General features: G+C 43.6%; 1 long non-coding RNA gene across 3 annotated transcripts in view; it reads right to left on the bottom strand.

Annotated features, from left to right (window-relative positions):
* LOC131277410 (uncharacterized) overlaps positions 1-15,615 on the bottom strand; it is an 80,204-nt gene that overhangs the window by 25,864 nt on the left and 38,725 nt on the right. For 2 of the 3 annotated variants that reach the window (XR_009184579.1, XR_011648143.1), the window contains exon 3: positions 7,595-7,671. This is a non-coding gene — a long non-coding RNA (uncharacterized lncRNA). Of the gene's footprint in view, positions 1-4,798; positions 4,905-7,594; positions 7,672-15,615 lie in introns of those variants that run through there. The other variant, XR_009184580.2, reaches the window with a different exon arrangement.

The raw sequence follows: 15,615 nt of genomic DNA, 5'->3' as shown, positions 1-15,615 counted from the left end.
CCACCAAGCTTCACTCCTTGAAGAACAAGATTCATAATTACTTATGGTAACATTGAAGGCTTGACATACTGGCCTGTCCTCACCTATTAGGCTCTGTCTTCTCTCTCTAAAGACTCCCACCCTTCTATTTAAGAACATAGCAGCACTCCCTAGGATGGGAGTCCATCACCTTCCCATTCATTGTGGGTCTCCACACACTGAAACAGCCCACGATGACAGGATGAGCACTCACACACTCCCCACAAGCCTGCCAAGGTGCACCTGCTCCTGCATCGCTCCCTCATCAAACACCCTAAACCAGTACAACTCCACTGCTGCAAAGGCCAAAAGAACATACCTAATGTTCTAGTTTCTACTGCAAAACCCCAGCGATCATCTACTCCCTCCCCCAAAACTCCCCCCAGTTCCATGGACAGTGCAACCCCCCACCCTACCGCCCTCACAGACGACCACCACCCATCCCAATACCATCACTACATCACTGTCATGTCCATCCAGTGCACAACTACACCCGTCTACTTACCACAGATTTTGCCGACATGGACATTGGCTCACAGCCCTTTATGCAATTTCTGAGAGACACTTAAATTAGACACCCTTGTCTGATTCATTCAAAATTGGGAAAGGATTAAAATAAAGTGGATGTTTATTGACAAAACAGCTGTGTTTCATGGACAGGACACTGACCTTGGAGTTTCCCCTCCCAGGTGTGAATCCAGCTCTAAGTTATTAATTTGTGAGATGAGGGACGAAACGGGGTCCCTGTTATGGGACGAGCGGGGCCCCTGTTGCGGGACGAGTGGGGTCCCGTTGTGGGACGAGTGGGGTCCCTGTTGCGGGACGAGTGGGGTCCTGTTGTGGGACGAGCGGGGTCCCTGTTAAGGGACGAGTGGGGTCCCGTTGTGGGACTGAGGGGTCCCTGGCATGGGGAAGAAAGCCTCGTACGGCCACTGAGGCTTCTCTCGGGGGCTCCGAAGGCGTGGAGGGCGCACGACCCAGGAAGGAGTCGCAGAGACAGGCTGATGGCACAAGTCTGGTCCATTGCGGAAGGGGATGCAGATTTATAGGATTGGGGAGTGGTGTGGTGGGTTCTGATTGGCTAGGGCAAATGCTGTTTCCATATAAGGCAATGTTCTGGCATTGGGCTAGTGATTGGCCAGTAGAGTATGTGCTAACTCTTGATAGGCTGACACTGTTACTAAGCTGATAGGTGGTTGTAAGCTGTTGCTGGGCAAACAGCGTACTAAGAGATTAGGTTTAAGGGAGGGGGAGGGGAAGTGAGAGCTGGGCTAGGCAGGAGATAGGAAGGGGGAGGGCGGTGCCGGCTAGCCGTTAGCAGCAAAGGCCTAGTCAGGTGTGGTCACCTTGTCTAGGCCCAGTGGGCAGAGGCGGTGTCACCTCTTGCCGCACTGTTTGCCACTGAGGCAAGCCGGGTGCCCCTCCTCCCACATCTCCCCCTTTGTTTTTAATATACCGGGGCTCTCAATGTTGGGGGGGGAGGAGCAGAGGTGAAGGCAAGGGTGGAGGTGCTCAGGCACGCGCTCCTGAGAGTTTTATTGGTGCCTCTTGATCATAGCGGGTCGGTATAATCCCCCGACATGGAAGGAGAAAGCCATCCAGCGATTCTCCCAGACCGCCGTGGATCGTATGAGGTCGCCAAGGTTCAGGAGCAGCAATGCAGAGTGAAAAGATAGGGGTGAGAAGAGAGGAGGGGGGGGCGCCAGGTTATGGAGTGAGGCGGCGGAGGTTCTCGGGGCCCTTACCCTCGGAGCGGTGCAGTGGTGGGGTTGCTTTGGCCCCACGTTGTGCTGTGGTGGGGTTGCTTTGGCCCCACGTTGGGCGCCAGTGTGCGGGGGAATCTCTTCCTGACGGGGGCAGCTGGAGGGGTCAGGAGAGCCGCACTTCAGCGGGGTTCGAGGTCGCGGCAGACAACCTCGGGGGCTCTCAGGTGTGGAGGACGCACGGCGGGGGGAAGGAAGGAGCCGCGGAGACCAGGTCTGTGCGCAAGTCCGATTTATTGAAGAAGTACAGTGGGTTATATAGGAGGTGAGGAGGGTGGGGGGGGTGAACGGGTCGGTAGGGGATTGGCGGAAGCATGGGCGGACTTGTGGTTGGCTGCTGTAAGCAGTTACTAGGGACGGGGGCAGATACCAGGTTAGCTCTGGACGGTTGGCGAAGGAAGTGGGTAGCAATCAGAGGTGGGAGTCTGCTATCTGAGCTACTAGGGCAACTGTCTGAGGAGATAGGCCAACAGTGAGATGTCAGGCAAGACATTGAACTTTTTAAAAAAAAAGACTTACTTATTTATTAATTCCTACCCCCCCCTTTTGACGTGTTTTTGGCTATGTGTTCTCTGTTTCTATTTGCTGCGCAACTTTTCTATATTTGCTTGTCTCCCTTTGTTGTGTCATCTTGCTGTGTCAGCTCTCCGCGATGTGCAGGGAAACCTCCCTTACCAAGGAGGCCCAGGACATGAACCCAGGGTCCCCCATATGGCAGGTGGGAGCCCAACTGATTGAGCCACAGCTCCTTCCCTGCAATGCACTTTTTTTAAAAAACTGATTTATTGAAATACATCACCCACACACAAACACACATGAACAGTAAGTGTATTGTAATAGTTGTGAAAGAAAGGAATAAACATATATAACATCAGACAGGACTTCCATGACTCACCTACCACCAATAACATATTCTTGTCAAACCTTTTAAACTAATGATTCAAGAGCATAGTCAAAATATTACTATTAACCAAAGTGTTTTCCCCCAAGCCTCCCTATTATTATCTTCATGTCATATATATATGAACATACATAAACAATCTGAGGAACATGGAGGCTCTCAGAGGTAACTCTTAGGCACCCTGCAGTTCTATGCCCAGTTGAAACTTCATGCACACAGGCTCATTATCATAGTCCTCAGTATCAAGGGCCCATCATTGGGCCATCCTTCCTCACTAGTGTTTGCTCACTTAGGTCCTACAGTTATGACAGATGGCTCTGGAGTTCACTGCCTTGCCAGTGGGCCCTACTCTGGAACTTGTGATGGAGTTGGACTCAGATGTGATCTCGCTACATATCCCTCTTCTGTCACTTTTACTGAACCTGAGGTTGGTGCTGGGATAGGTGTATGCTCAGGAGACTTGAATTTCCGGGCTGTCCGTGTGCCAGCTGGGCCCAGAACCTAAGTAGAATTGCAATACCTACTCTCTGGTTCATTGGACTTACCCAGGTTAATTAACAGGGAGGTGAGGATGGTCAAACACCACACCAGGGAATTGAGAAAGTCTTCAACTGCAAGCAGGAGAATCCCATCCATTGGTCACGGGGGATCTAAGCCCCATCTCGATTTATAGGTGGAATGGACATCGCCATCCCAGAGTCCTCAGGATGGAGGAATAAAATATGAATTAGGATGGACTTACTGGTATTCTACTATAAAATTATTGTGACTCTAGCAATGGAAGAAACTATGTCATTGATGTGGAGACGGTGGACATGGGAGTTGCTGAAGGAAGGAAGAGGGAAAAAGACGTGTGATGGGGGGACATTTTCAGGACTTGGATGTGTCTTGAATGAAACTGCATGAACAGATGCGGGACATTATATATCCTGTCATAACCCAATGAATGGATGGAGAGACAGTGTAAACTACAATGTAAACGATAATCCATGCTGTGTAGCAGCGCTTGAACATGTATTCATCAAATGCAATGAATATGCCACACTGATGAAAGACGTTGTTGATATGGGAGGAGTTGGGGGGTAGGTAGTGGGGTATATGGGAACCTCTTCTATTCTTTAATGTAACATTTTGTGTAATCTCTGAATCTTTAAAAAAAAGACACTGACTTAAAAATAACACCCAGAACACAAAAGAAAGAAAAGCAACACAATTAAAAATGGGCAAAGGACATGAATAGTTAAGTCTCCGGAGGACATAACAATTACCAATGATGACATGAAAAGCTATTCAAAGACATTATTCATTAGGGAAATTCAAATGAAAACAACTTATATACTACAATAGCCAAAATAAAACCATGAAAGGAAAAGAATACGTGCTAGAATGTGAATAAATAAGAGCGCTGATACATTGCTTGTTAACCAAGAGCTTCCATACCCTCTAGCCCCTTCCTTGTTCTAGTCAAGTCAAGTTCCCTGAGCAAGGTGACAGTATCTTTGTCTCCCAGGTCCCTTGGAGAACATGTTAGAGGAGCTTCTGACTGACAGGGTAGATCAAGGGCCATATCTAATGCCAAGATAAAGTCACCTGTTTTTCTCTAAAATAGATATGTTCCTTTCTTGCATTCATTCTTGTTCAATTGAGTACAGACAAGAAAACACGACCATGTACACTACAGATGCCAGCTGCCATTCTGGGGGAGGAGACATATCGAAGAGGGGATTCCTAATAAAGGACACCTGATAAAACAAGCAGCCTCAGCTTATAAGCTGTATGGTAGGGAGCCTTTTCCTATGAAGCAATTTTTCCTCTTTGAATTAAGGCACTCGTAATTGCCACCAAATGGACAGGAACAGCTCATGTAGGTACCCTCCAAAATTTTCTTCGGTCTTTGAATTTAGTGCTATATCTAAAATCACCAAGATTTGGTTTTCTAAATTCACCAAGATCTGAGCAAACACTGTACAGCATGACTCTCACAGAGTTTTATTTTCTCTAATTGCAGGGGGCTTCAAGAGCAAGCTAAGAGAGTACATATTATGGAATCACTCAGCTTTGAGGGGAAAAAAGTAGATAGATGATTTCAAAACCACAGTATTTGAGTTGCCTGGAATTGAATCCAATCCACCAAAATGGTTGCTTTTCATCAAGGAGAAATTCCTAGAGAACATATGGCAAATGCATGGTCAGCATATGTGGATCCATGTGGTTGAAAAGATCTGGAAGATGTAAAAACAACAATGGCAATTTTGGAAATTTACGAGATATTTTACAGAACACACAGAAGGCACCACGGGACACTGTTGTTGAATTTTTAAAAAGTAGAAACATAACATTCGTACATAAACATACATCAACAATAAATTTATAATAGGGGAAGGGGACTTGGCCCAACAGATAGGGCATCCACCTACCACATGGGGGCTCTGCAGTTCAAACCCAGGGCCTCCTTGACCCGTGTGGACCTGGCCCATGTGCAGTGCTGATGCGTGCAAGGAGTGCCCTGCCACGCAGGGGTGTCCCCTGCGAAGGGGAGCCTCATGCGCGAGGAGTGCGCCCTGTAAGGAGAGCCACTGAGCGCGAAAGAAAGTGCACACTGCACAAGAATGTTGCAGCACACACGAACGCAACAAAAAGAAATGCAGATTCCCGCTGCTGCTCACAAGGATAGAAGCAGTCACAGAAGAACACACAGTGAATAGACACAGAGAGCCGACAACTGGGGTGGGGAGGGTAGAGAAATAAAAAGAAAAATGTGTAATAGTTCTGAACTTAGGAAACAAACATACATAACATCAAATAAACATATATATCATCTCACCCTACCACCAATAACTAGCATTGTTTTTAAACCTTTTTGACTAATGATTAAAGAGCATTGTCAAAATATTACTAATAAACAAAGTATTTTTCCCCTAACCATCCAATGATTATCATCTTTATATCATTTATATATGAACATACATAAACAATTAAGTATATAGATAAAGTTGTGAACCTACAAACCAAACACGCATAACATCCTACAGGGGTCCCATACATCGACCCTCCACCTTAAGACGTTTCTTACAAACTATGAAAGAACACTGTCAAAAATCTTACTACTAATCATAGTTCTTCTCTTGCATTTGGTCTGTTTTTCCTCCAACCCACCCTATCATTTTTTAAATATGTATATATATTTTTAATAACAAAAGTTATACTTATAAAACAATCACGTACATGCGCAAAACTCCCAAACAACACTCCTCCATCAACACACCACAATGTGCTGTGTCATCTGCTACAGGTAAAATAATATCATCTGATTATTGCCATGTCCATAGTGTACATTTGCCTCACATTTTCCATACTGCCTCAGTATCAACATAGTACATCTTTTGCATAGATTCAAGAATAATATACTATTGCCACAGTCCAGAGGTCACTGCAGCTGTATTTTTCCCATGCTTCTCCACATTCCCAAAACCCTGCAGTACTGACTTACATTTGTTCGAGCTCACAAAGGACACTCGTGCATCTGTACCATCAACCACAATTCCACATAATTGGACTACCATTTTCAGTCACATCCCATTTTATAAACTAGCTGTTACTCACTGTGTGTTACCATCAACTCTATACATTTCCACAATATTACAGTAAAGCTAATTAAAACATCTACATACATTAAACATCAGTACTCCACTCAGTCCTTCTCTTATCTCATTTAAGAATCCACCACCTTCCACCAGGTCTTGAAGATATTTTCCCATTTTGGGGAAGTGGTGCTTTCAATTCCAGCCTCGGGACAGCTCCTCAGGCGGGCTGTGCCACCAGAGGAGGATGGGCCCCGGTCTCCTGGGCGTGGAGCCTCTACTTACGAGTCTTCTCTGCAGATGGGCATCTCCTGCTTCCACTCCTTCAAGGATGATGCAGGATACTCTTCTGGCCTCCTGGAGCCTTCCAACACGTGCTTCATCTAGCTCCAGAGAGCTCTGGGTGTTTGCTAACTGCCCTGTAGTAGCAGCTGCCATTAGGAGCTTCTTCTTACACCGCCAACTTGCTGTATAGTTCTCATTGAATTTTAATTCCATTTCTACACTAATTATCACAAGTTAGTTTACGTTGCCATTAACTACAAAAACAAGCACTCTAATTCACATTTCCTTCCTCCTACTGTCTTTGCTATTCTTCTTATAGTAAGAAAGATGGCCAGACCAGCAGCTCACACTGAACTTGTTAATCCACAAACTCCAAACACTCTACCCATCTGTCCAAAGCCAGAATATTCCAAGTAATACATGGTTAAAATGCCAATGTGCTCGGAGATACTCTGTGTCCTCCCAGCTCCCAAGGAATAAATGATGGTTGAGGTTCTCAATGACTAAGAAGATGAGGTGGCACCATCTAATGTTGCGGTGGTGCTGCTATTCCATTTTACGATACAAATTTTACCTTGTTTCTTTATCTTTCCAGTGATTTCATATAAAGAGACCTAAGCATATACCTGTATTTGATATTAACAAGTTTGTAGGAGAAGAAAGTGTCGAATGGGGTCCTATTCAAACTGACCCCTTTTGAAAATGAGATTCTCAAGAGGCAGCAGCAGATTATTAACTATATGGTAGGGGTCATTACCTCAGCAACAATTTTCCCTCCATCTATTAAGAATTTTGTAATTGCAAAGCAAAATGGGCTTGAGGGATGTATGTCCAAGCAAAGCCTGTGCCCTTCCACAGATGTCCCGATACTTCCTTATGGGGCCTTTGACTTAACCACCATTTCCCACCTATTCTTCTAAAGCACCAAGAGAACACAGGACCTGAGCAAACACTACACAGCATGATCTGATACAGAGTTTTCATTTCTGTAATTGGGCATGACTCTAAAAGCAAGCAAAAACAGTGCATATTCTGGAATCACTCACTTTTGAGGAAAAATCTGTATAAGAAGATCAGAGACTGACTGCTGGCTTTGTCTGAAGAATCATTCTGGTTCCATATGCTAGAAGAAACAAGAATTGGGGTTTGGTTAGAGAAACTGATATTCCAGGTAAAGAACTACCGTTCTTATAAGCATTGGTGGTCCCGTAAGCTGGCATGGATTCTGGGTACAGGGACTGGGGACTGTCTATGTGCAAGCCTGTGGGGGTGCTTGTGAATGTGGGGTCAAGGCAGGGGGTGTGAGTGAGAGGGGCAGTGGGTGGCATATCCTGGAATACACTTCCTAGCCTCCACATTTCACCCAAATCCAAAATTCCAGGATTAGGAATGAAACTGAACTGGCTCCCATTTCAGAGAAAGCGCTGTCCAGCTGCCCCTCAGCACTGCCCAAGGCCTGGCAGGGTTTCTGCAGGACTTGGGGAAGGGGCGACTGACTGGCCTGTTTCACACCCTGGCTCTCCCCCTCTGCTGACCTGCTCTCCTGGAATGAACCAGGCCCACCACAGCGTCTCTGGACCACAGGGCCCAGGGCTCCCTGCTCCTCTCAGAACCCACAGCTCCAGCCAGACACGGCTGCCCTGTCCCCCAAGCTCTACTCATGCCCCTCCCTGACAACGTTCCTCAGGCCACTGTGGGTTTTCCTGCACTGGGCCACGTGGACACGCATAAATCTTTTCCCCCCTCCCTCCCCCAGCTGTCAACACTGTTCCAGAACAAATCTGATTCTCCAAATTTTCCTGTACTAGGGTCAAATAAAGAGATTTGGGAAGTAAAAAGAGATGAAGAGAAAGAAGAGGAAATGTGGAAATCAGAAGAAGAGAAGAAGGGAAACAAGTGCACATGGAATCCACGGCTTTCCTAGCTTTCTTTTTGGCATTTCAGGAAATTCAGGAATACTGAAGGGAACACAACGGAAGCTGCAATTAATATTTTATGTGACCATGCAAGTGAAGAAAAGAACTAGCTGATGAAAACAGACACAGGAAGTAAAGGGTGTCCTGAGAACTACACAGGGAACAGAGACCCTTTCCATACAAGCCCCTGGGGTGCTTGGCCATCCACCCAATGGCTCCTTAATTTGGAGAAGTGGGCTGGCAGGTGTCTCTAGGGTCAACATGGACAGCTTCCTCCTCCATTCCTCTCTCTGCCTTCCCAGATTCCAGAACAAGTGTTTGTGTTGCAGATCCTAGTACTGACAGCTACAAAGACCACGCATGAACTGAGGGTCTTAGCTGGAACCTCAGAGGAGCTGGTGTTTGGAGACTGAAAGAAGACATAAAACCAAACAAATGGAGATGCCTCAGGACTGGACCCCTTATACACTTTCTCTAATCAACCAATTCAGTGAAAGTCAAGTTTTTACTACAATAGATTTAAAGTGAGTTTTAGAATAAGGATTTACTTTTAATATTAGGTATTATATTAAACAATATTTAACCCTCACTAGTTTTTTTCTTAATATTGATCAATAAAACAAACACATATACAGATAAGCACCCTAAAGAGAGACAGAGTTCCCTGGATTATCTGAAGTCTGTCTTCCTGGTGGCTTCCACCAAGGACACTCCCTCTCTCATAGAACCCTCATTTAGTCATAGCTGAACAAGCAATGGTAAATTTAATACTTAGCATCTGTCCTCAGGCCAATGTCTTTCTAAACACTTCCTTTATTGAACTCTGCTCACTCACATGGAAGGGAACAAGGGAACATTATGACCCATGACCCATGGTCTAAGTGTAATACTTGGTCTTCCATGCCTTTTACACGTGGACATGAGTTGTCATGGGTATAAAATTAATGACTCCATTTTCCATTCACACGATGCACGGTTTTCAAAACCTTGATGAGATTCTAATGTTCTTACTATTATGCCACTTGGTTTTTTCTAAATGCACAAAGGATTTCTATTTTTCTTTAAAGTCCATCTATTTGACTAGAATATATATTGCCATTATAATCATTCTCATTCAGTGCTCTGTTTGAGAGCAGCAAGAGACAAGCAATGCGTGACACATGAGGGATATCCAGTAAGATTAAATGCAGATTTCTCATCAGAAACCATGCAGAAAAGAACAGAGTGCAATGATGTATGTAAGACACTGTAAGAGAAAAACTTCAAAATAAGAATTTCACATCTGGCAAGACTGTATTTCAAAATTGGGATGAATATAAAATATTCACAGATAAACAGAAATTGAGAGAGTTTATAACAAAGAGACTAGCTTTGCAGGAAATACTAAAGGGTGTGCTCCTGCGGAAAAAAACAAAAACAAACAAGAGAGAGAGGCTTGGAAGAGAGTCTACAAATGAAATTGTATCAGTAAAAGTAACAGAGTATCAAAAGAGTGGTGAAAATAAAGGATGATAGATAAAACCACAATATTTAGGAATGAACATAACCAACATTGCAAAGCACGTGTATAAAGAAAACTACAACTCACTGTTAATTTCAAAAAGATGTAAATAATTGGAAGGACATTCCATGCTCACAGACTGGAACATTAATGTTATTAAATGCCAATTCTACTCTAGTCGATACACAGATTCAGTGCAATCTGATAAAAATTCCACCAGCATTTAAAAAATAAATGGAAAGCAGGATTACAAAATTTATTTGAAATGGGGAGGGGTCTTGAATAGTCATCACATCTTAAAAACGATAAGCAAAGTTGGACGACTCTCACTTCCATGCACTCTCACTCTGGATTTTAACTCATATTACCTATCTGCAGGGGAAAAAAAACAGCATGGTGCTGGCATAAAAAAAGACACATAGACCAATGGAAACAACACGATGGTTTCAGAAACAGACCACCACACCTAGGGTCAAGAGATTTTTTACAAACCTGTCAAACACACCCAGCTCAGGCACAACTGTCCATTCAATAAATCTACATGGGAGATCTGTAGAGCCACACCCAAAAGAAATAAAAAGGACCCTGTTGCAGTTTGATATTATTCATAAATTTCAAAAAGAAATATTGGATTATGTTTGTAAACTTGTCTTTTCCTCTGGGTATATAGATTACACTGGATTCCCAGGTTTACTTGATTCAGTAAACTTAACCTACTTATGTCAGTAGGGCCTTGAGCACCAGCCCCATGGTGGGATGGGACTCTCCAATAAAAAGTATGGCAAGGACAGAATTGAGGGTTTTTGATGTTGCAGTTTTGATGCTGGAGTTTGATGCTGAAGTCTTAAGGTGGAGCCACAAGAAGGAAGCACAGAGAGGGAAGAGAAGCAAGCCCCAGGAAGGGAGGAACTCAGGAAGCCTGAGCCCTAGCAGATGTCGGCAGCCACCTTGCTCCAAACAAGTGAAAATACACTTTGGTGAGGGAAGCACCTTAACCTTTAGGGCCTGCTATCTGTAACCTCCTACCCCAAATAAATACACTTTCTAAAAACTAACCAATTTCTGCTATTTTGCATCAGCACCCCCTTGGCTGACTAATAAAGAATTTGTTCCTGAGGTGTGGGGAAGTTCTTTGGTAATTACCAAAATGCTGGAATGGTTTTAAAAAAGGGCAAGGGGTATTTTTTTAAGGAATTGTGAGATATTTGGAAGAAAAGACCTATAGTGCTTGAAGAGACTACTGATAGCAATATGGAGGCTAAAGAGACTTTTGATGATGCCTTAAAAGTAAATGATGAAATTATTATTGGAAACTGGAGGAAAGGCAATCCATGTTTTAAAGTTGCAGAGCACTTAGCAAGATTAACTCCTGGTATTTTATGGAAGGCAGAATTTGAAAATGCAAGCCTGGGCATTTAGCTGAAGAAAATTCCAAATGGAGCTGGAGAACGCAGCTTGGCGTCTGCATCCAGTTTACAGCAAAATGCTAGATGAGAGAGATACGCTGAGGACTGAACTGTCAGGAATAAAGAAAACAGAAACGGATTCCGGAACTTCCAAGCTTCTGGAGATGAAGATCCCTGATGAAAGTGCCCCACTGGAGGACTTAACTAAACTAGGAACTGGTAAATCAAGATTGAAGATATACTTATCTAGGAAAGACTTGTGGGAAGACTTACTGTCTGTAGGCATGTACCCCTGCTTCCTACATGCTAAAACAACAAGGTTTATGAGAGAGCTGTATGAACAAAAAAAAAAAACAACTCTCAGCCTGTAATAAAAAGGACAGGGGAAGGAGAGATTGAAGGAGAAACAGCTTTAAGAGAAAAGTCATGGAAGCAGAGATCTGGAATTAGGACATCACCCTGGGACAAGAGAGGAACCCCACCCATATGGACAAAGGGTGATTTTGCTAGCAGTTGAAGAGGGTGGATGTTCCTGACCAATGTTCTGGGAGACTTTTGCTGCCCCATGGTACAGAGAGGGTAGAACACATTCCCCAAGGAATAGGGCAGTTAAAGTCAGCACTCCACAGGTATGAGAGAGGTGGACCCCTCCCCCAAAGGTTAGAGAAGACCAGGTGGTCAAGTCACTACTCTGAGAGAGCTGAGGTTGTATGCCATAGGTTAGGGAGAATGTTGTTTTCACATCACTCTACTAGGGGGGGTGAAGACTCTAACCCAAAGATTGGGTAAGGTGTGGCAATCACCCCAACATTCCTGGAGGGAGAGATCTGGAGCTTGGTCAACGACACGATGCTTGATGAGGGTAGAAACAAGAAAATAACCTTTGGACAATTCAGTGGAAAGGGCGGTTCCACACATGGACCCAAGAAGAAGAAACCATCACCTTAAGAATAACTCTAAGACTGAAATTGAATGGAGGATGCCCTGCAGCTTTACTGAAATGTTGAGGACCCATGACTCATGTTTCCCTCCCAGTTTCTCTACAATATAAGGAAAATGTTTACCCTTTGTCCATTTCTGTATTGGAATTAGATGAATTATTTTGTAAGTTTCAGAGATCTATAGAAAACTTTGCCCCAGCACAAACTGTATTTCTTTATATTGATTGCCACGTGATTTACTACTTGCATTGTAACTGACTTAAATTTTTTTTTATTGGTAATGCCTTTTTATAATTTAGAGGGTGGGGTGTAGCAGTTTGCAATTATTATTATTATTTTTTAAGATTTATTTATTTATTTAATTCCCACCCCCTCCCCTGGTTGTCTGTTCTTGGTGTCTGTTTGCTGCGTCTTGTTTCTTTGTCCGCTTCTGTTGTCGTCAGCGGCACGGGAAGTGTGGGCGGTGCCATTCCTGGGCAGGCTGCTCTCTCTTTTCACGCTGGGCGGCTCTCCTCACGGGCGCACTCCTTGCGCGTGGGGCTCCCCCACGCGGGGGACACCCTTGCGTGGCATGGCACTCCTTGCGCGCATCAGCGCTGCGCATGGCCAGCTCCACACGGGTCAAGGAGGCCCGGGGTTTGAAGCGCGGACCTCCCATATGGTAGACGGACGCCCTAACCACTGGGCCAAAAGTCCGTTTCCCCAGTTTGCAATTATTCATGAATTCTAAAAAGAAATATTGGATGATGTTTGTAAACTGGTCTTTTCCCCTGGACATATGAGATTATACTGCACTCAGTATACTTGAGTAGTTAATCAAGTAAACCTCTTATGTCACTTGGGCACTGAGTACCTGACCTTGGTGGGTGGGGATTGACAGATAAAAGGCATGGCAAAGGACAGAGTTGAGGGGTTTTGATGTTAGAGTTTTGATGATGGAACTTGATGCTGAAGCCTTATGCTGGAGGCCCAAGAAGTAAGCACACAGAGGTCAGAGAAGCAAGCCCCAATAAGGGAGGAACTCAGGAACCCTGAACCCTCACAGATGTCAGCAGCCGTCTTGATCCAACAACTGAAAACACACTTTTGTGAGGGAAGCAACTTATGCTTGATGCCCTGGTATCCGTAAGCTCCTACCACAAATAAATACCCTTTATAGAAACTTACTCTGGCAGTTTGATATAATTGATGAATTCTAAACAGAAATACTGGAGTATGCTTCTAATCTGATCTGTATCTGGGCATGACAGAGTTATGATTAGGGCTTTGACTAGGCCACCTGATTGGGGCATTGATTCCCCACACCATGGTGGGTGGGGACTAACAGATAAAAGGCCAAACAAAGGACAGAGTTGGAGCTTTGGATGCGAGGGTTTCTGATGCTGAAGTTCGATGGTCAAGACATAAGCTGGAACCCTGGAAAGTAAGCTCACAGAGGAAAGAGAAGCCAGGCCCAGGAAGAAAGGAACCTTAACCCAGAGAAAAGCAAGCCCCATGAAGGTAGGAACCCAGGAAACCTGAGCCCTAGCAGACATTGGCAGACATTTGCTCTCCAAATAGACTTTGGTGAGGGAAGTAACTTATGCTTCATGGCCTGGTATCTGTAAGCTCCTACCCCAAATAAATACCCTTTATAAAAAACAACCAATTTCTGGCTTTTTGAAGCAGCACTCCATTGGCTGACCAATACACCAAACCATTTCTGTTATTTTGCATCAGCACGCATTTGGCTATTACAGACCCCTCCCTCACACCTTGTACAAAAATTAACTCAAAATGGAACAAAAACCTAAACATAACAGAAAGAACCATAAAGGTTCTAAAAGAAAATGTAGGAAAATATCTTCAAGAGCTGGTGATGGGTCGTAGATTCTTAAAGGAGATTAGAGAAGGACTGAGGTGGACTACTGATGTTTAATGTACGTGGAAGTTTTAAGTAACCTTACTGTAAAAAGTGTGGAAATGTACAGAATTGATGGTAACACATTATAGTGAGTAACAGACGGTATATGGACGGGAATATGGCTGAAAAGTGTACTCTAGGGATGTAAATGTCAATTAACAGAAAGCTGGAGAATCATCTAGGAACTGAATAGCACAGTAAAACCAGAGGAGAATGAGAAATGTGGTTGACTATACAGATGCAAGAGTGTCCTTTGTGATCAAGTGCAAATATAGATCACTATTGCAGGGTGGTGGGAATGTGGAGAAGCATGGGAAAAACACAAAGGGAGTGACCTATGGACTATGGTTAATGATAATAATGTAATATTCATGAATCAATGCCAAAGATGTACTGTGTTCATAATGTGAGAGGACGGAAAAAGTGTGCCAACTGTAAACTATGGCCGCAGTAATAACCTGATGATATCGTCTCATAACCTGTAACATATATACTACCACGTTGTGGAGTGTTGACAGAGGGGTGTTGAATCAGAATGCTGCATATCTGCATGATTGGTTTGTAGGTTTATAACTACCATCATAAAAATATATTTAAAAAATAACAATAGCATAATTGGAGGAAAAACACACAAATGTAAGATAAGGACTATCGCTGGTAGTAAGATTTTGATGACATTCTTTCATAATTTGTAACAAATGTTGCAAAACAGTGCAAGGTATTGCAGGAGCATTTCTGTATGGGACCCCTGTATGACTGTATGCATGTTCACATTGTAAGTTCACACCTTTTACTACACACATTGTTTACCTATGTTCACGTATGAATCATACAAAATACTACTATTATGGTGGGTTGGGGGAAAAATACACCAAACATAAGATACTTTAGTTAGTAGTAATATTTTGAGGATACTCTTTAATGACAAGTTAAAAATATTTCACAACCATGTAAGGCATTGGTGGGAGGGTGAGGTATGAGAGCCCTGGATGACGTTAAGTATGTTTGTTTTGTAAGTTCACAACTATTACTATAAACTTATAGTTTATGTATTTTTAGGTATGAATGATATACTTCAATAAATGAACAAAAATGAAAAGAAAATACACAATTCAAAAGTTCCCTGGGTACGATCAATAAGAAAATGGAGGTAAAACAGGCAAGAGTCAGTGAGATGGAAGTTAGATGAGTAAAATGAGTTAATGAGGAACATGGGGAAAAAAGGATTGAACTAAAGTTAATGGAGCCTTAGAGACATGTAGGACAGTTAACATTCATGCCAAATGCTCCTAAAAACAAACTAGCAAAACGAGTGAATAAACCAACTCAAGGGCGTTGAGTATATGACTCAGCGAATCAGTGCCAGCTTCTCACAATAAGGTCCCAGGATCACTGTCCAG

Source organism: Dasypus novemcinctus (assembly GCF_030445035.2).
Source record: "Dasypus novemcinctus isolate mDasNov1 chromosome 12 unlocalized genomic scaffold, mDasNov1.1.hap2 SUPER_12_unloc_2, whole genome shotgun sequence".
Lineage (NCBI taxonomy): Eukaryota > Metazoa > Chordata > Mammalia > Cingulata > Dasypodidae > Dasypus > Dasypus novemcinctus.
The sequence above is the reverse complement of the archived record's forward strand: the minus strand, read 5'-3'. Positions and strand labels throughout refer to the sequence as shown.